Consider the following 20,314-nt stretch of genomic DNA (forward strand, 5'->3'; position numbering starts at 1 on the left):
CGAAGAAGGAGTGAAAGCTCTTCTGATTTGTATGAATGTAAGATGTTGTGGAATTGGTCCACGCCATCTTTCACCTTATGCTGTAGACCAGGACAGTGTTCTGAATGTGGAACAAAACACCTGGAACAAAATCACCTGCAACCTTATCTTGTAGAGAAGAGCAGGCTTCTGCCTTCCTGGGACCTGGGTTAAAGATATGATGAGAAAACTTCATGCAGAGACTTCAGGGCCTTGGGACAACAGGTTAAGGGATCAGGAGCAGAAGTAGTGTTCACTATCCTTCCAATTAGAGGAAATGATGAAGGAGGAAACTGGAAGAACCAGAAAATTGGTATGTAGCTGTGAGCCTGGTGTCACTGGCAGAATTTTGGGGTTTTTGATCATGGGTTGGCCTACGTGACACTGAGCCTGCTGGCAGCAGATGGGATGCACCTGTCTCAAAGGGGAAAAGAATATTTGCATAGCAGTTAGCAGAGCTCACTGAATGAGCTTTAAACTAGATTTAAAATGGGAAGGGGATAAAACCAGGCTCTCTTGAGATAAGCGTGGGGGTGACATGCCAAGGTTTGAAGGATCGTGTGCTAGTGAGGTCCACGATGTGCTCATTACATGGAGTACATTTGAAATAACCTTATAAAAAATGTGCACAGCATGAGGAATAAAAAAGAAGAACTAGAAGGTCTGGCTCTGTCCCATATCTATGACATCATTGGCATAAGACAAAAATAATGGGATGAGTCCTATTATGAGGTGCTGTAATGGATATAGATTTTTCAGGACACATAGGCAGGGCAGGCAATTGCAAAATATCAGAGGTCAAGTGGCACAGAAGACTGGCTTGGCTGAGCAGGGATCTTCTTCTAGATCTTAGGAAAAGGAAGAAAATGTATGGACACAGGAGACAAGGACAAGCAACATGGGAGGAGTACAGAGATGCTGGTCATCACTGTAAGGATAGAATTCTTGTTGCCAAAACTTGATTAGAGTTGGGAAGGACAACAATAAGGGCTTTAAAAAACATGTTAATAGCAAAAGGAGAATTGGGAGTAATATTGGTCTGTTACTGCTGGGGTCAGTCACCTCCTAAGCAGGGACATAGACAAGTTTAATGCCTTTTTTGCCTCTTTTCAACACTGATGATGGCAGATTAAATATGAGTCAGCAGTGTCCTGGCAGCCAGAAGGGTGAACCGTGTCCTGGGGTGCATCAGGAACAGCATTGCCAGCCAGTCAAAGGAGGTGATTGTCCTCAAAGCTTCACTGCTGTAGCCTCCACACCCTTGTATGCAGTTTTGTGTATCACAATATAAGAATGACATCTAAGTATTAAAGGGTGACTAGGATGCTGAAAGTTCTTGATAGCAAGACTTAGGAGAAGCAGCTGAGATCACTTGGCTTGTTTGGTCTGGAGAAGAGAAAGCTGAGAGGTGACCTCATGGCAATCTAAACCTTTCTCAAGGCAGGCAGCAGAGAGAGAAATGCTTATCTCTCTCTGGTGACCAGCAATATGTCACAAGGAAATGGAATGAAACTGTTTCAAGGGAAGTTCAGACTGGAATTAGGAAAAGGGTCCTCGCTGAGAGGATGGTTGTTACTGGCTCCTGAGGGAAATGGTTACAGCACTAAGCCTAACAGAGTTCAAGGAGTGCCTAGTCGATGCTCTTAATCATATGGTTAATTTTACATAGTCCTCTGAGGGGCAGAGAGTTGAACTCAATGATCTTTATGGGTCCCTTCCAACTTGGTTTATTCTAGAATTCTGTGAATAGTTTGCTACTAGGAATGCTGTCTTCCAGAATGCAACAAAGCACTGAGTTTTTAGTGCAGCATTTATAGAAGTTACTGATAGAATCAACTGAAATTCTCATTATTTAATGCCCTTTTTATGTATTGTACATTCTAATAAAATGATTGAGCCTAAAAATTGCTTTGTTTTAATTCTGTTTGTCCATTTCCCTTCTCTTTTTCAAATATGTTTAAACATCATCTAGACTAAGACCTGCAAAAAGGTTTTGCATGTTTCCAGCTCTGCTTAGCTAACCTGTTATCACAGCAAATGGGTGGATGAAGTGCAGCAGAGCAAAGTGTAACTCTCAGTACATGTGAAAGTAGATTGTAGGCAATCAGTGAAGGAACAAATGACAAATGTTATATAAATGCCCATTTATGTTCAAGCAGAGCAAACCCATTTTGATTGTTTCTATTGCTCATTATATGTTTTTGGTCATGAGAGACCAAACTAATCTTTTACACAATTCTAGTGAAGCTAGTAATGATTATGGGCCAGCTAATATTAAATGGAAAAAAAATTCAGGAGTGGATTATAAGGAAGAAGGTAAATGGCAGATGGGAGACTTGGGAGTGCTGAAGATTAACCCATTTGCTTTTCAGTTGTTTGAAGTTGGATTCTAATTTCTCTTTCATCCAGGCAGAGATAAAATATATTTGTATCATCAGAATACAATGAAACCCATGACAAGAGTCAGAAACTTTGTCAGACTGCTCAAAACAGAGCAAAACAAGATAAAAGGATTTATCTGCAGTTAAGAGTGAGCTACAGATATATAGATCACTTAGTAGGGATTTGCAATATGAACAGTATTTTTTATGCAATAACCCAATGGATGTGAAAATTTAAAGTGATACAAAGATCTACTGGAAAAGCTGAAGAAATCCACAGACTGAAAGATACTGAAACCCAGAGACAGATAACAGGACTGTTATTTGACTTTCATAAGGCATCCCAATGTTTTGTATCAAAGATTGTTTTGTATGTACAAAGTTTGAGATAATTTTGAAGTGATTATCTAACTACTTAAATTTCTGCATTCTTTCACCTAATGCAGTTTTAATAGTGTAACACAAAGCTAGAAACCACGTTGGTCAATGTGAACTAAGAGATTAATTTGTTCTTACTGCATTATGTTTATTTGCCACATGTATGTTACATTTCCATATGCCTGTTGAAAAATCTTAAAAATCTATTTTTTCATGAAGCTCAGCAGCATTACCTAACATTTCCAAAACTAATTTCTGTTCATCCAGTTGAAGTTTTAACATCAGCTTTGTTGGCTGGTCTGAAGTAGGCTTCAGACCCATGACTAGACTTTTTCTGATAATTTTGGGTGCCTATCTTTCAGGGTGGCAAATAAAGAGCATTTTTGTTGCTAAGGTATGGACCTATAGAGAAATCACTATGGAATTCATCTGTTAATTTGTAGCATAGAAGATTGCTCAATAGCTGCCAAAAACTCAGCTCTTACTTAGAAACAAGTGAATGATTGATTATCCTTTCTCACTGACTATTGAAAAAAAATATTTACAAGAAGTATGTACATGAATTGTTACAGTCGAATGAATTAATTCCCTGTTCATGGCTTATATTAACTTCTTTTGTCTTGCTAAGTTGCTTATAGTCTTAGAAAGATCATCTACCTTCCTCTGAAACAAGACATGTAGAGAGGTTTGGGTTGAACATCTCAAATTGTTAACGGATTTGGAAAAATGAGGCCTAAACCCAAAATTCTCAAAAATGGCAGAACATCAGGGCAAAGAAATAGCTCATGGCACTCTCATGTAGGACTTGCAGATAGCAGCAAAAATGTGTCAGGCAATAAGGGAGTGAATATATTACTTGGAAAAAAGTTGCATCACTAGACTTGTTCAAATAAAAAGTACTATACAGAGTCTCAAATGGGATTGTAAAAGTATTCATGTTCTAGGAATAAGCTCAGTGATGTGGAATTCATCTGCTTTGCCTTCCAGTTGGAACAAGGAGTTCTTACTAGCAATATATTGGGTTATAAAAAGTATTTTAATATCTCTTAAGGCTGAGAAAGAGACAAGGTGTTCTTACAGAAAGAAACTTCAGGAGCAGCAAAGCTTGGGAGAAACCATAGAATGAGTGAGGTCTGTATCTTTTTGAGCGAGGTCTATGTCCCTGCTATTTTGTATAAGGGAAGCACTTTGGATCTGGAATGTAGATGTCTTATTAGAAGCCTAGAGAAAATATTACTGGAATGATGTATGTTTTCCAAAGTTTAACAAGTCTACTACAAATTAGACTCATCATAATTCTAGTGTAATAAATGTCAAGGACATTTTGAATTTTACAACTACACCAAGGATAACATTTATCTCCTCTTGTTTTAAATGCAGAGACCTTAAGCAGTTGGACACACAATTTTTATGCAGTATATCCATGATAAAATATCTTTGAAGGTGAAACAGGCTTAAGAAATTATCCCTTTCATACACACAATGGTGATACTGATGTTATTTGCAATCCCCTCTTTGTGGCAGTAAACTGTTGGATGTTCACCATGCCTAATCTGTGTCCAGGTTAAAAGTAACATTTTCTGCTCCAAAGACCCGTTTCTTTCAACAATGTTACTTCATTTTAGTGATCTGTTTGAGAAAAGTTGGAGGGGGGAGGGGAGTACAGGAGCAGGGAGGAGCAGAAAGAACTCTTTAGGATGAGAAACTTAAATGTGCTTCAATACTAAAGACAGCATAATTTGAACTACAGCCTCATTTTTGACAGTGGTGGCCACTCTGCTTTGCATTATTCAGTGGTGATCCTTGTTTATTCCAGACTGTGACCCTATGTTGTATGAGAAAAGGATTCAGGACTTATTAATATCTGGTCTCAGGGAGAAAAAGGAAGATCATGTCAAAGTCCCAGACCTCTCTGTGACCATAACATCAGGATCACTACACGCTTGACTATGAAGCTAGGCTCGTCACATATTTTTGCAAAAGTTACATTTGATTCTGAACACAGGAAATGTACATATTTGGGGGTAGGGGCTGGGGCAGAGCAAGAATGAAGAAAGAGACTTCTGTTAGTAAACAAGCACATTGGGTTTTAAAAAAGTATATCCGTCATATCTCAAGAAAGAGGCATACCAGAAGATGATCTTTATATGAATCGAAGCTGATCAGTACTTCTGGTTACAAAAAAAAAAAATCAGGACCATGATTAAACTTAAAATGCTTACATCATTCTTACATCATTTTTCAATATCACCTGAGTTTCAGAAGTCACCTAGAAACTAAAAGGAAAATAGCTAACAAATTTTGCAATAGTTTTATTTTACATCAAAGGAACATTGCTCTTGATCTCCTGATCTGAAAGTAGAGTATCTGACCAACAGAGATAAAGATGCTATTTAATAAATTCAAGGGTAACCAAAGTGATTCACAGATAAGGACCAAAGGGTTTTGTTTCTGGATATGAACAGGTACCAGCAGAGTAGCATATGGGAGCTCATGTATGCATTTTTGCTTTTTAATGTGAGAAACCTGCAATGATATATTTTCAACATGTCAGGAGAGGCATCTGTTTTCTTAGGCTGATCTAATACTTCCTGCTACCCTGAAGCAAAGGAATGCTATCAGAATTAATTAGTTACTGATTGTTCATTGCTTTTTTCCTAGGTGCCCTTATGTCCTGTTAAACTCAGCAGAAACATTTCCACTCAAGTTTCATTGTTTCAAAAGTCTGTAATTAATTGTGATTAAATGGTGCAGCTCTGCTGTTTTGACCAGAGCATGGAGTAAACATAATGGAGTTTTACACATTCTATAAGGAAAGAGCTTTATTCTCCCATTAACAGTATTTACAACCAAAAGGAAGCAGAGTGAGCAAAACAGTTTCAGGGAAATGAGAGAGTAACAGGGAAGGAACATGGCTGAGGTCCAGGTAAGATTGTCAGAAAGGAAGCAGGTCTTTGGCAGTGACTGTTGGCTACTACACTTCTTCATAAACATAAGAAAGAAAAATCTTTAAGTATGAGAATCATCAGCCATGTAGTTTGCTTACTGAATTGGTCAACTGCTTTTACAAAGCCAAACTGCTGCTTAATGACTGAGTTCTTATAGAATCATAGAGTGTTTTGGGTTGGAAGGGAACTTACAGATCATGCAGTTCCAACCCCCCTGCTGTGGGCAGGGACATCTTTCACTAGACCAGGTTGCTCAGAGCTCCATGCAGCCTGGCCTAAATTCCTATGACACAAGGGAGAGAAAATAGGGCTTTCCTTAGTACTGGAAATGAAAAATGTTAAATTGCATGTACTAATATTGCCTGGCACCAACAATTATATCCTCGATGCTTCCTGCCTGCCAGCAATGCTGCCTCTTTCTCCCACCTGAAAACAGGTCAGTCTCTGCCCTCTGCAATGTATACTTGAGGTCTAAACTGAATGTGTCCTTAAGCAAATATTGTAGCAGTAAGCCATAAGTACATAAGTAAACGGATTTGTACAGACTATAAAAAACCCCCATCCCAAGCTCAGAAATCAACCAAAAATTTTAGTGTCAGTTCCTAACAGAGAAGACTTCCCTGCTGTCAGAATGCTGAGTGTACTTTCCTTTGACACACTATCATAACACCTGCCTGGCTGCTCTTTTGACCTTGCCATTGTCTGCCTTTTCTCTCTTGAAAAACAAAGGAAAAAAAAAAACAAAACAAAAACCAAACCAGCTTGATTTGGGATGAGGAACAACAGCTGCAGAAATGCCAGAGTCTGCAAATACCTGCCCCTTGGTTCTTGGCCAGCAGATGACTGGGGCATTCAAAGAGGAAGGTGTGTGAGTGAGGAGGTCAGTTCTGCAGTATTCATTCTTCTTACCCAGGCTCCTTCTCTGGGATCAAGAGAAGACTGCAGCTTGCAGGAGTCCACATCGTGTGAACCAAAAGTGAGACACTTGTGATGAGTGTACCCATAGATCAGATAGAAAAATGTAGCCCTAGGCACAGCTCTAGAGTCCTGTTCTCTCATAGTTCAACTGGAATGACAGCTCTCCTCCTCAAAACAAATACAAATACAACCCTTCTGCCATGGTATGAAACTGCTCATAGAGTGGGCTTGAATGTTTTTCAAATATCTGTGACATTTCTGAGTGCTTGAAATATCTGTACTGTAGTCTTTTCTTGTCTGCAAGAAGTTTGATACCCATTCCTTAACTTGGCAGTAGATGTGGACTGAACACGCATGCATGGGACAATTCAAACCTTTCACTGTGCATGAAGACTGGGAGTGGAATAAAATGCGACATTACCATGATAGATTTTGCTTCTCTGTAGATAGAGCTCTCTTGGGGCTCAGACTAGTTCTCAACTTTCCCAGTCTCACAAATTACCTCTTTTTTTCACATACTGAAACAATGTGATCAGTGGGGTTGGTCAAAGGCTGGAGCATGTGGGAATCAACTAATCAACAAGTGAATCAACTAATTTGGGAGGCATAGACAAAAAGGAGTTGAAAAAGCAATAGGAAGGCCTTTGGCATCTTACAAATATCTGTGAAAGAGATTGCTCATACAAACACACCCAAGTCTGTAGGGTTAGATGTTCAAAGGACTTGTTTCATAGATGCAGAAAGCACATAGTGATATGGAGCACCATGGATGGGCTGATCATCAAGAACCTTACTTAGCTAAGTGTTGGCTAAGATTATAGATCTTCCCAAGGAGCAGAGAATCATAATTATTTTTGGTTTTATTTAGATTGTCTCTGTTCCTGCAGAGATTGTTTGTTATGATGTATGACCTTGCTGGATATGTTACAGCTGTTATCTTGGAGATTTTCCAGTTACTTTGTTTTAATATTCTGATACACTGCTCTACTTCCAGTGGGGGTAGCAAACTGATAGAGATATTGAAGAATTTCTTCTGTTTATTTTTAGGGCTCTTTTTAAGTCATTCAGGGTTACTGCACTTTGATTTAAGAAGTATAGTAGGTATTGGTTGGCATAATGGTCTATGGAATGCGTTGGGTATTTTAAATTTTTAAAATGTGAAATTACCAGATCTTCTGTATTTGCCTTTATTTTTGTTTTGTTTGTTTATTTATTTTAAATAGTTTTTATCTGACAAATCAGGATAATTTTCAGGATCCAGGTTATGAAAGTTCAGTAGATTTCCAAGATCTGAATACAAAATTAGGTACCATCTACAGTTTTAAAGTTTTTTTTCCCTCTCTGTCTCTGACATTTCTCTAGCTTATTGGTTCCTGGAGAAACAAAGCCAAAGAAGCACTACCTTTAGCACTAAGTCATGAAAGTACATTTTGATGATTTTAACTTTAAATGTTCTTTTAGAATGCTTTAGCTCATTTCATATTAAATCTGACCTCGTGGAAAGTCATGGAAAGCTGCTTCTAACAGTACTTTCAATTGAATAATTGAATTTGTAGCAACCATATGTTTCGCAGCCTACCAACTAATAAAAGTGAATTGTATAACAGGTTGAAACAAACTTCTGCCTTTAAGGAGTTAAACCATTGTTTGTCTAGCTTGTTAGTCCTTTTTAAAATTTAGACAATTAATTCTTTATAAGTTCTACCATAACACTGATGACATATATAAATGTGCTTTGTTTTTTTTCTTGCTGTCCCATAGCAACTCCCTCATTGAGTCTATAGACTTGTATACAACTCTTCAACTTTGGTTTACTCATATTCTGCTGTCTCTAAGAATAGGTAATGTTATTCATCAGTGTCCAATGATTGAGCTTGCCTAGTTTGTAGCTTGGAGATTTTTTAATGGCCAAAAGCATAAAAATAGGCCTATTTCAGGATAGGTCTTCTTCTGTGTGTGACTGTCTTTCTAGATTTATTAAATTAATGTCTAGAATATAGTGTAGGTCTCTAGGTACCTTTGAATATGCAGCCTTAGGAATTTTTTAAAGCATGAAGATAATTTTTATTTGGAAAACTGTAAAAACAATACAATGACCTTCTTAGATCTCCTGCCAGGCTTTTTTATAGGCAGGGTTATGTAAGTCTCTTTAGGTACTAAGTTTTTGCCAAATACTTATTTTCTTCTGGTGCTAGTATATATACTGCATGGAAACATGCTGACACTGAAGAATTCATACATAAAATTACCCATTTTAAATTTTAGTGGATAGTCTGCAGTATTAGTCTGCAGGTGAGCTGATGACAACAAAGATCCTGACTCTGTACTTTCTTGCAGTCTGCATGAAATATTTCTGAAATTCTGACTAAAAATCCTGATTGTGTTCCCCAAACACTGTAAAAAAATCCTACAGTTAAAAAACAAAAAGTGAAATCCACCTGACTGATAGGTGTTTCCTTTAGGAATGACTGAAGTGCCATGGTTGTGTAGGCCACACTAAGGAGCTGCATGTCATAGATCTCCTACTTTCCCCTTCCCTAAGACTTTGCCAGAGCCTGACTGGACTAGTAGGTCTCACTCACATCTCTGAGAACAGTGCAAAAGTATTCCCGAGATCATTCCTGCTGATGCATGATGCTGAGATGTCCTCTGTCTAGCCAAAAATCCTACTAGCAAATACACACAATAGTCAAGCCAAGCAAATCTGCTAAGTTCTTGGTTATTAGAATATTTTCTTGCATTCAATTCATCTAACAATAAATATTAAACAATACAAAGGAAGTTCATGCTTAAACATACCTAAACCGATCATGATTATTTAACATATTATTGTTTATGAAAAGAATACTATCAAAACTAGTACATACTTTTAAAGAAAAGGACAGCAGCTTTGATACAGGAACAACTAGATGGTGCTCATCTGCTTTTGAATTTGTCAGGGCTGCAGCACAGGTGATTTAGAGCAGGAAGATATGATCTCTAGGAAAATCTGTGTAATCAGAATCATCCTGTTCATAATGTTTGTTGCAGATGCCTAGAAACACTTGCTGACTTACAATTAAGGTTGCAATTTAGCAAAGATGGAAAAATTGCTTCACAAAACATTATAGCCTTTTCTTATAGTAAATCAAGTGTTTAGAGGGGTAGTTATCCACACACCTTTTGTAACATAAGGATAAAAATAGAATATATACAGTACCAGTTCTTTAAAATACAATACAAGAGCATTCATTTAAAAAATAAAAAAAAAATTAAAATTATTTATTCTTAAGGGATTTTAGCAAATTAATTGTATTACCCTTTAAAAGCAATCGTAGTTACAATGACAGCCACAGAAAGCGAAAATATCTTAGAACAATGACAATATCTGAATATTTGAAGTCCAAAAGTTAAACTATCTTTAAGTGAAATCCGACCTTCAAAGGGACTCCATTAACTTCACAATTACTACTGCAATTGAAAATTATGTATCTTCTAAAGTGCTAGGACATCCTAAGATGAGAAAACCGGATTTTACTGTTTTCTGGTCATTTAGTGTATGCTCCTGATTATGTGTTATGTGTAGTCCACATTATGTCTTGGGAGGTTGTGCGTACTTCCTCAGATTTTGCTGATATTTAGTGTCAAGATTAACAGTCAAGATGAAAACCAGATGGGCCAGGATATTAAAACAGACTGATAAAAAGCAGTAGGAAGGGACAGAGATTCATGTTATTGTCTTAGTAATGAACAACCACCCATTTCTTTTTGACATAGTAGAAAGACAATCATGTCTTTTGGAAGGAAATCTTAAAGAGAAATTTGCAAAGCAGTTTTCAGCTGTTTTTTTCAGAAAGCTGAATACATTTTGAGCAAATGAATGAAAGTTACTATGTCACTGTAGGTATCTTAGGGCATGTAAAAATCATGGTAATGTTTGATGTGTGATGCATTGCCACTTCTCCTCTCACTCATATCTAAGAAAATAATTTAGTTTGTATAAATTTTATAGCACTGAAAATTCCCTTATCTTCTTCATATTTTAGCACTTATTTACATACCAATAATAAAATTTAAAGGTTCTGAAAATACTTTGAACTATCCTACATTTTATCTACTTATATTCTTGTAATATGAAGCAGCATTGCCACTTTTATGCTTTGGCATAATTTAATGTGCACAGTTCTGTAGAACTTGTTATTTATCATGCTGAATGATAAATACATCCCCCACATAAAAAAGGAAAATGACAAAATGCTACTGTATCATTGCATGTGCTTGAGAAGTGTGTTATTTTCCAACAGAAAAGGTTAGCGCTGTATAATTTTACTAAAAGCAGAAGATGGTGAATTTTTCAAGCTGCTACTGAGGCAGTTTCCTGTTTTTACTGATGACCATGTCAAGTAATCATGCTCATAAACCAATCAAACTCAAATTAATATCGTCTTTTCCTTAGTGACCCCAGAGTAATGGCTTATAGTAGTATGTGATTAAGTAGTACATTAAGTTTTTCTAGCCATACTGGTCATTTGTCACTGCCAGATGTAGAGAATAAGGTGAACTTCAATCTTGTAGACCCTTTCTTGGTACTGGGATCCAGCATTTTTTTACAAATTGAGAAGCTTAGAGCTTTGCAACTAGCACATAAACAATGGGCGTTCTTTCTCTGTACACTTTACTATATTACCTGCTGATTCCTTCTTTATTAAGTAAGTTATTGAATTATCAGGAGACTCTTCAACTGATGAGGTAGGCTTTATGCAAATCACTTCCTATGCCTTTTCAATGGTGACAGGATGCACCGGGCATTATCCAACTATTCCCCTCCAGAATTCTGGAATGTGATATGTTTTGGATAGAATCTGGATATTCTGAATATTCAGAATTCTGCCACACTCATAATCTTCTGGTGTTGTATCTTTTCCAGTATTTTTTTTTTTTTGCTTAGTCCCAGTCTTTGCTTCTCCATTAGTCTTCCTGTTCTTCCTGCATCTGCATTCCTGCAGCCATGGCATGGTGTGTGCCATGCCCCAGTTCCCTCTAGTAGCAGAGCTCCTCCTGAGTTCTGTACCACTGCCTCACTACTTGCCTTCTCCAGATCTTTTCCCAGTCTCAATGTCCCAGTGCTTTCACAGCTACTTTTGCACACTAACCCCTATTCCTCGACTCTTGGTTTTTGCCTTGTCTTGTCATGTTTTCAAACCCAGTCATGGTTTCCCTTTCTAGTTTCGACCATTGTGTGATGTATTACCTGCAGCACTTCTAGTTCCAGTTTTTAACTGCTCTCCCTCAGATGGGCTATTTTTTCAGCCCTAATTTGCTCTCTCATGCCCGTTAGGTTCATCTTGTTTCTTTTCCCATTTTGAATGTCCACAGTTCCCCAGTCCTCAGTGAATGCAGAGGACGGTGCTCATGCTCTATGTACAGATGAACAGAATTTGCTCCTGAACTCCTCATGGTCCACAGCCATCCAAACTCTCAGAGAGTGTTACTCTGTGCTGGCTGAAGCTGCCTCGCCCAGCAAAGGCAACATCTGCACCAACTCAAAGCTGCTAAGATCAAAAGTTTCTACAGAGTGTGTGTAAATGGTAACATTCCAAGTTTTCCAACCTGGATGATTTTAGATATATTTGCGTGAAGTTGGATAAGACACATTTTAGAAATACGTCTTAAGTCAATGCACTTGAGTACCAGATCTTCACAGGACAAAATGCCCTCAAAATACTTTTCTCCTGAGTTTATAATATAACTTACCCCCAGGAGAAGCTGATTAAACTAGACAAAGACTTTTCCAAAGAATTTATTCTCTGAATTAAAAAGTTTCAGTTGAGACTGGTAATATTTTGCAAGATTATATGCAGCTAAATGCAGAGTACTGGGAAAATGTCAACCAAAGTGAATAATTAGCAGACCTACTATTGTTATCTATAAAAATGCAAGAAATTGCCTGATGTAGATGAGTAATTTAGCACACGTTATTTCTTTAGTGTTCAATCCCCTACCCTAATGTTACCTGCCTTCCTTGTCTTTGAACTGTGAAGATGCTAAACACTATCTTGGACAGTCTGACAGTGGCCTCAGGCTTCAGTGGTAATACTGATATAGGAGAATAATGATAAATCTGTAAATCATTTGGGACATAATAGGCCTAGTCCCTATTTTGAAGTTCAGGACTAGAAGGTGTGTGAGAAACCATTTATTTTCCATTCTACTTCAATCCATTTGGATATAACCTTGGGGATTTTTTTTTCTCCTCTCTTTTAAACCTAATGATAATTAATTTAAAGTTTTGAACCCTAAGGTGTAATAACCATTCAGGAGCCACAGTTCCAATTTTATACTGACAGAGGTGGTGTTCTTAGCATTTATGTTTCCCAGGTTTCCCTCAGCTTTTGTTACAGCTAATTGAAAGGCTTCTTTTATGGATGGTTCAGAGTTGTACCCTAATTAAACTGTTCTGATTTTTTCACTGAAGAACTTTATTTTCTCCATTGATTTTAGAAAGAATCCATAAAGGTTTTTCTCACAGAGCTTTTAAACTCACCTATTATATGAATAAGCAATCCCCTATTTGATGCTGAGTGAATTCCATGTCATAATATGGTGATTATCATAATATGGAATATTCAAAATTATTTCACATAGTAATCAAATACTCGTCAATGTATTTTTTACCATGTTGGTTTAATTAATACTGTCTTACCTCATTGATAAATTACTGAATGTTTACAGCACTGTAATTGCCTTAAAGCATGCATAATAAGCAAAATACACTTTTCTATCCTGTAAATTTCATGGAATTCTGTACCATTGCTCACTAAAAATGTATCCTCAAATCTTTAAAGGCTTGAAATCTGCATTGTCATACTTCCTAAAGACAAAGGCACAGCTTTTGAAGGAGTATTCAATATTGAATTAATTTCTAGCATTAGATGTTAATAATATTTTAATTTCAATATACTAAATACTTCACTAACGAGGCTGAGGCTGTTGTTTCCTTTCTGCTTTGAATATAAAAATTCCTTTCACATAGATGCTAGTTTACCTGTTGCTTTATCTTTGTAAAAATCATTCTGCATATCAAATTGTAATAGATAGGCAAAATTCCATGCAAAATTGAAGAAACAAGATATCTTTACTAAAATATCTTTTCAGTTCTAACCAGGATTTTTTTTTCATGTAGAAAGAATAAACCCACTACTTACTTCTGATTTTGTCTTTGTAGCTTCTTTGTACTGTATGAAAGGTCTTATGCAGAGTCATAAGTTAATTGTTATTTGTATGTTATTTTTATTTGCCATCTGTTTGTTCAGTCTTATCTGACTTGCATTTATTTATTTATTTACACTCAAATTAAGTATTATGGGATTGTTTTTAACTTTCTTTTGATCATGCCTTATCCAGGTCTTTTTCTCTTTTGATCATGACAAGAAATATAAAACAATCTATTTGTGAAATCCTTTCAAATGAAGATAAAACAGATACATATTCAAAATACCTTTCCCAATATGGAAAGCACAGAGGGAATGCATCACGTCTTTCAAAGTTAACCTTGTACATATTCAAGGAATGTAAATAGGAAAAAACCACAAGAATGTAAGCAAAAATTGTCTTCAAACTGTTTAAAGGATCTTCAGTGTGATATAAATTGTTTTAGACTGGTGGTGTGATGTGCTTAGGATGCTTATACATTACACCTATATTTTTATTATAGTGCTGTGTAAAAAAGTTTCATTAGACATTTGGCTAACTTTCCTTACATCTAGCAGAATTTTTTTTTCTGCTTTAAATTCTGACTTAGAAAAAATCTGGTCCTGAGGTTTGTACCTGAGCAAATTTTAAATGTGTATTTCCTGCCTTCATAAGTATCCTAGAATGAGTTCATCCTAGATGTTTCTCGCAGAATAGAATAATTGAATAGTGAATAAAGGTCAGAAAAAAAGACTCTACTTCTTTTAAAGTAAAAAAATATTTTAATATTTAAATAATAGCATTAGTGCTTTTTCCTTTATTCATTAGTATAGGATTCCAGCTAATGGTCAAAGAGAGAGAACTGGAGGTAGAATAAATTTGTATTCTGCTTTTATCTTTGTCTTCTCAACCACAAGGATTCATTTTGATTTATTATAATGTCATCATGCATCTCTTGAAGTTCAAAATTCAAATTTACATCAAAGAAACCTTCCTTCCCTGCTGAAGTACCTTTGCCATATTTTTATGGTAGTCTAATTATTTGATCTACTTTTATATAAAGACATATTATCAAGCAGGAGATGAGGGGGTATTTACAATGACTAGCTAATTTCACTAGACTTCCTTGGTATTTAGTAGAGATTCATTTATGAAATACTTAAGATTGGGAGCCTTGTTTAATTTGTTCTGATGTGCCTTCTAGAGAAAAGGTTCTCCCTATTTAAAGTCTTCTGGCTTCTGTATAGCCTGTTCTACCCTCTGTCTGTACTTCTTAATTTGAGGTTATGTTACCAAATTTTTACTTTACAATGGATAGACTTTCAAAAATTTTGAAAGCCCCAAGTTCATTTTGGTGAACATTTGCAGTTGTTATATTTTCTTAATAGACTTCTCACCTTGGTTATACATATAAGTTTCTTATATGCAGATAGGGCCCAATTATGAACCATCATTTTTTAAAAAATCACCATACAAATATTAGATGTTCATTATAAGATGTATATGCATTATATAATTCATGTTGTCTGTATTGCTCATATTGCATCTATTACGCAAATGTTAACCACCACTCAGTCTTCATATTTAGACTCTAGCCCAGTCTTCTAATTTTAGGTCACATTTTTGAAGAGCTGAGTATATAGTGATTAATGATCCTCTCTCTTCTCTCTACTATTATTACTTTAGTGAAAGTATGAACATTAAATAGTAGAAGTTGCATGAACTTTTAAGTATATAATAAAGTAAGCATGTGCTTCCTCAAGTTTTCTGGTTTTGTTTGAAAATATCTCTCATGGGACCCTACCAAGCAGATTCATGACAAGCTGAAATTTTCTTTCCTTAGGTCTAGGGTTGTGATTCTACTATTTGTCTTGTTCACTTTTTCTCTGAATTTTTAACTCCAGGATCTTAAAGTCACTGCAGCCAAGGCTGTCCTTGACCTTCACATCCTTGGCTGGTTCTTAGTTTTGTGAGAGTACTAAGTCCAGCAGAGCATATCCCTAGTTAGATGATCCCCTTCATTAGGAGCAACTCAACGTTTTGACAACACACCCCAGAAATCTCTCAGATTGTTTGCACCAAGCTGTATGTTTTCCCAGCACATAACAGAGTGGCTGAAGTCCCCATGCTACAAGGGCATATGAAAGTGATGTGTCTAAAGAAGCTTTTGTCTTGGTGTTTCTGATTAGGTGATATGTAACAGATACATACCACAATGTCACCTGTGTTGATCTGTCCTCTGATGTAACAAACTTGCACAAAAAGCGATTACAACACTTAATCATGGGAGTTGTTCCATTACATTTCTCTATCTGATACAATTTCTCTCCAGATACACAAGAACTTCTGTTCATAAGAATTCACAAGAATTTCTCTTGATGTTTCTCACACTTGCATGCATTGTATAGAGGCACATGTTACATGCCTCCATAGCAGCAGAGTACAAAAATCTCTCCCTTCATGTTTTCTTCTGGACACATTCTCTTCTTCCACCTGGCCTTTACTTCTCTTCTTACTGTAATAACTCTAGTTATGTGTTTAGTCATGGACCAGAAGGGGAAAATGTTCTTTAGATGAAAGCAGTAAAGAGAGAATTAAAATAGCACATTTGTGCTCCTATGAAGTAAGCAAGCATATGGGCCGTGATGCAGCAGCAGTTATATATTCCTGTAAAGAATATTTTGTACACATATTCTTGTAAAGGGTTTAACCATATGATGCAGAGTACCTAAACATACTTTAAATACTGAAAAATCCACAGTAAGAAATACAATCTCTTCTTAGGAGAGGGATTTGTAAACTGTGGTATCACTGTTCATGTCTCTGCAAATGAAGTCTTGTGTCTATTCTTTGCAAAGTCCAAGGTTTTGAGTAAGATGATAGTTAGTAAGGAATGTTTTCTTTTTTAAAGTATTAAATTCTGAAAATATGTATAGTTCAGGATTAACCTTCTAAATTGTGAAAAATACTTGGATCAATTCTTGGTATACCAAGGTGCTTCAAATTCAGAGTTTATTTGCAAATTCCAGGGCAGAGTTTTAAACAAGAGACTTATTTAGTTCTCTGTTTCCTATTTTTTAATGTTGATGTAAATAAATAAGATTGCATTATCAGCATCTCCTCACATAAACAACCTGCAAATTCCAAAGTCTGGCTTAGATCAAAAAAGAGGTAACAGTATATATTTATGCAGAGTGAATAATACATGAATCCCTTGCTTACCAAGTGTAATATTGTGTTCTTTAGAATGTCATTCATTAATCTATATGGCACAAACAGTGAGAGCAGGTCAATATGTTTAAAGATAATTAGGAATTGATTAGCACATGAGAAGCCAAATGAAGACACACATTTTCCCTAATGACTGGAATTGTTGAATAGACTAGACCTAGATGCAATCTCCTTGGATAGTGGTAACATGCACCAGCTGTTTATAGTTATTTGGTAGTCTGCAATGATTCTTACATGCTTTTTAGTCGCTAATTTTCAGGATACAATCTGTCATACTTGTGGATTTTACCTCTGCTCTTGGTTTCTGCAAATAGAATTTAGCATTTTGCATTCGTAAATTCTATGCTATTTAAACAGAAGCCAAACTTAGCAAGTGAGAGAGGCTGTTCTGCATGATTCCTTTTCCTCATCATTATTTATCACTCTGCTTACTGTATGGTTGTGCAATAATTTTTAACTAGCTCACTAATGAAAATTTTGAATAGAACCAAGCCTTGAAACAGTGACTTTGGGACAGCCTGAAAAACACTCCCAGTAAATGGAAAAATCTTCAGTGAGAGGGGTTCGTGAACGTATTTCAGTAAGGGAAAATCCAACACTGATTCTTAGCCACATTGCCACTGCATTCAAGTTCTTAGCCTTCCTTGTCTGTCAGTCTTTTAGCATGATCACAGGAATGGTCTATCCTCTTTTCAGAGACTCCCTTGAATTTTCAAGATGGATCTGACTTTGCTTGCTTAATAAGTTAATACATTTTCAAAAGGTATTTCAAGCTCACTTGCATAAGCAAGCTTTGACTATTAAAAATTTCCAAATAAGAATGATTCCTGGAATTTTCTCACACTACTTCATCTCTCTGATTCCACTTAATGAAATATAAAAACATAAACAAAGCAATAAAATCTAACCCACAACCTAGCTGGCTTTGCGGGGTGGTACAATATACAATATACAATACAGACAAGAGAGAATAGTGCACATCCTTTTAGATGACTCCAGGAGTCAGTCTAGGATTCCAAGTATATACTGTGCTTGGTAACTTTTAAACTGTATACCACATGCTTCATTGATAGCATATGATGCTCATTAAGTAATCACAGTGTAATGCCGTGTGTGTCAAATAATTTTCAAGTCTATATATTAAGAGCATGTAATTCCATTTGTCAGTCTTATGAAAGAATGGAATCACTTTTGTTTGAAAAGGCCTGTTTCCTGTAAAGTCAAAGTTATTGACATTACTTCTGTTCCTGTCTTATGTTTTTGTTTATCTCCACAGTTTTTCTTGGTTATGATGACAATCTAGTTTTTTGTATGCCGAGAACTTTTATTTCTTTAAAGATGTTTCTTTAGCTGATCACATATCTATTCTGAAATTTCACTACTTTCTAGTGTTTTAATATGAATGTGAATCATACTAGCTTTGTCAACTGATCATTTTAAGACTCCTAACTATGAGACATGCCAATGTAAGCCTCTTTATTAGTTTCAGATGATATGAAAAGTAATGGAAATTTATTCATTCTATCTGATCTTCATCCGAGCATTCAGTACATCACCAATTGGGAAGATACTAGTTAAAATGAAGAACAGCAAAATAGATAAAAAAATACAGGAGAACTGGCTAAAGACAGTATGACAACACATTGGCTGAAAGAATAATAGTGATAAAAAAGGTTGTCTGTGGATTCCCTCAAGGATTGGTTTTGGCTGTTGATCTCATATAATAGTTTAATTAAGGATCTTGGCAGAAGTAGTAGGAATGTGGTAATGAAATTCACATATGACAAAATTTGGGAAGTATTATCAATACAAAGAAGAAATTGGATAACCTAAAAGACTGTGGTAATAGAATAGTATTACATTTAATAATGAAAAGTGCCAGGTAATGCATTTAGTGACTAATAATAAGAATTTCTTCCAGAAGCTAGGGACTGATCAGTTAGAAATGACAGCAAAGGACAATGATCTGGGTCACCCGGCCTAAGTATTAGTGCCAGTGTGCACTACACTGGTGAGACTTTCCTTTGGAATCCTCTTAAACAACTCTATATGTGTTCAATTTTTCCTGAGCTTTGTAAAGTTAGCTTTTCTGAAGCACTGGATATATCAGTTTGTCTATCTTGTGTTTTCCTGTTGCTAAGCAACCTGTTGCTCTCAGTGTAAGAATTAACTTGCCTGGAACCATTATGAGGTGATACCTTGTCAAATGATGAGTTTTCCTCTCTTTGGGGCCTATACACTTTTATATGCAATTTTGCTGCATGGAATTCAGTATATTATTTATATATAGACAGGTTCTAGCCTGTAAAATCTTTATTCTTGCACAATCATGACAGATAACCAAATCCCTAGAGGAGTATAGAGGGCTATTGAGGGCAACAAAAGGACAGTTAAGGAGAATCTTAAGCCTTTATTGTATTTGAAGAGGAACATAGTGGAAAATATGAGGAAAAGGATGAGGTGCTTCATGTCTTTTTTCTCCCAGTCTTCAGTAGTCGGATCAGTTCTTCTCTGGGTACCAGCTCTCTGGGCTGGTAGACAGGGATGGGGAACAGAATGAAGTCCCCATATTCCAATGGAAAATGGTCAGCTACCTGCTATATCTGCTATATCTCTTAGACATACACAGGTCCATGGGGATGGATGAATCCACACAAGGGTACTAAAGGAACCAGGAGAAGTGCTAACCAAGCCCTTTTCAATTAGTCCTTGCTAACTGGTCCCAGGTAACTACAGGTTAGCAAAGTGATGCCCATTTACAGGAAGGACCGAATGAAAATTCTGTGCAACTACAGACCTGTCAGCCTGACCTCAGTGCCAGGGAAGGTCACAGAGCAGAAAATCTTGAATGTCATCATGCAGCACTTGCAGGACAACTAGGGGATGAGGCCAGCCAGTATGGGTTTAGGAAAAACATATGCTGCCTGCCCACTTCTGTAACAAGGTAGCCCTTTTAGTGGAAGAGGAAAAGGCTGTGGATTTTGTCTACTTGGACTTTGACACCATTTCCCAGAGCATTCTCCTAGAGAAACTGGCTGCTTATGGCTTGGAGGATGTACATTGTTTGCTGGGTAAAAAACTGGCTATATGGCCAGGCCCAGGGAGTGGCAGTGAATGGAGTTACATCCTGCTGGTGGTCAGTCACTAGTAAGGTTCCTCAAGGCTCAGTATTAGGGAGAACCCTGTTTAATATCTTTATTGATGATCTGGAGGAGGAGATTGAGTGCACCCTCAGTCAGTTTGCAGAAGGCACTAAGTTGAGTGGGAATG

This window comes from Sturnus vulgaris, chromosome 3 (genome assembly GCF_052056855.1).
Source record: "Sturnus vulgaris isolate bStuVul1 chromosome 3, bStuVul1.hap1, whole genome shotgun sequence".
Classification (NCBI taxonomy): Eukaryota; Metazoa; Chordata; class Aves; order Passeriformes; family Sturnidae; genus Sturnus; species Sturnus vulgaris.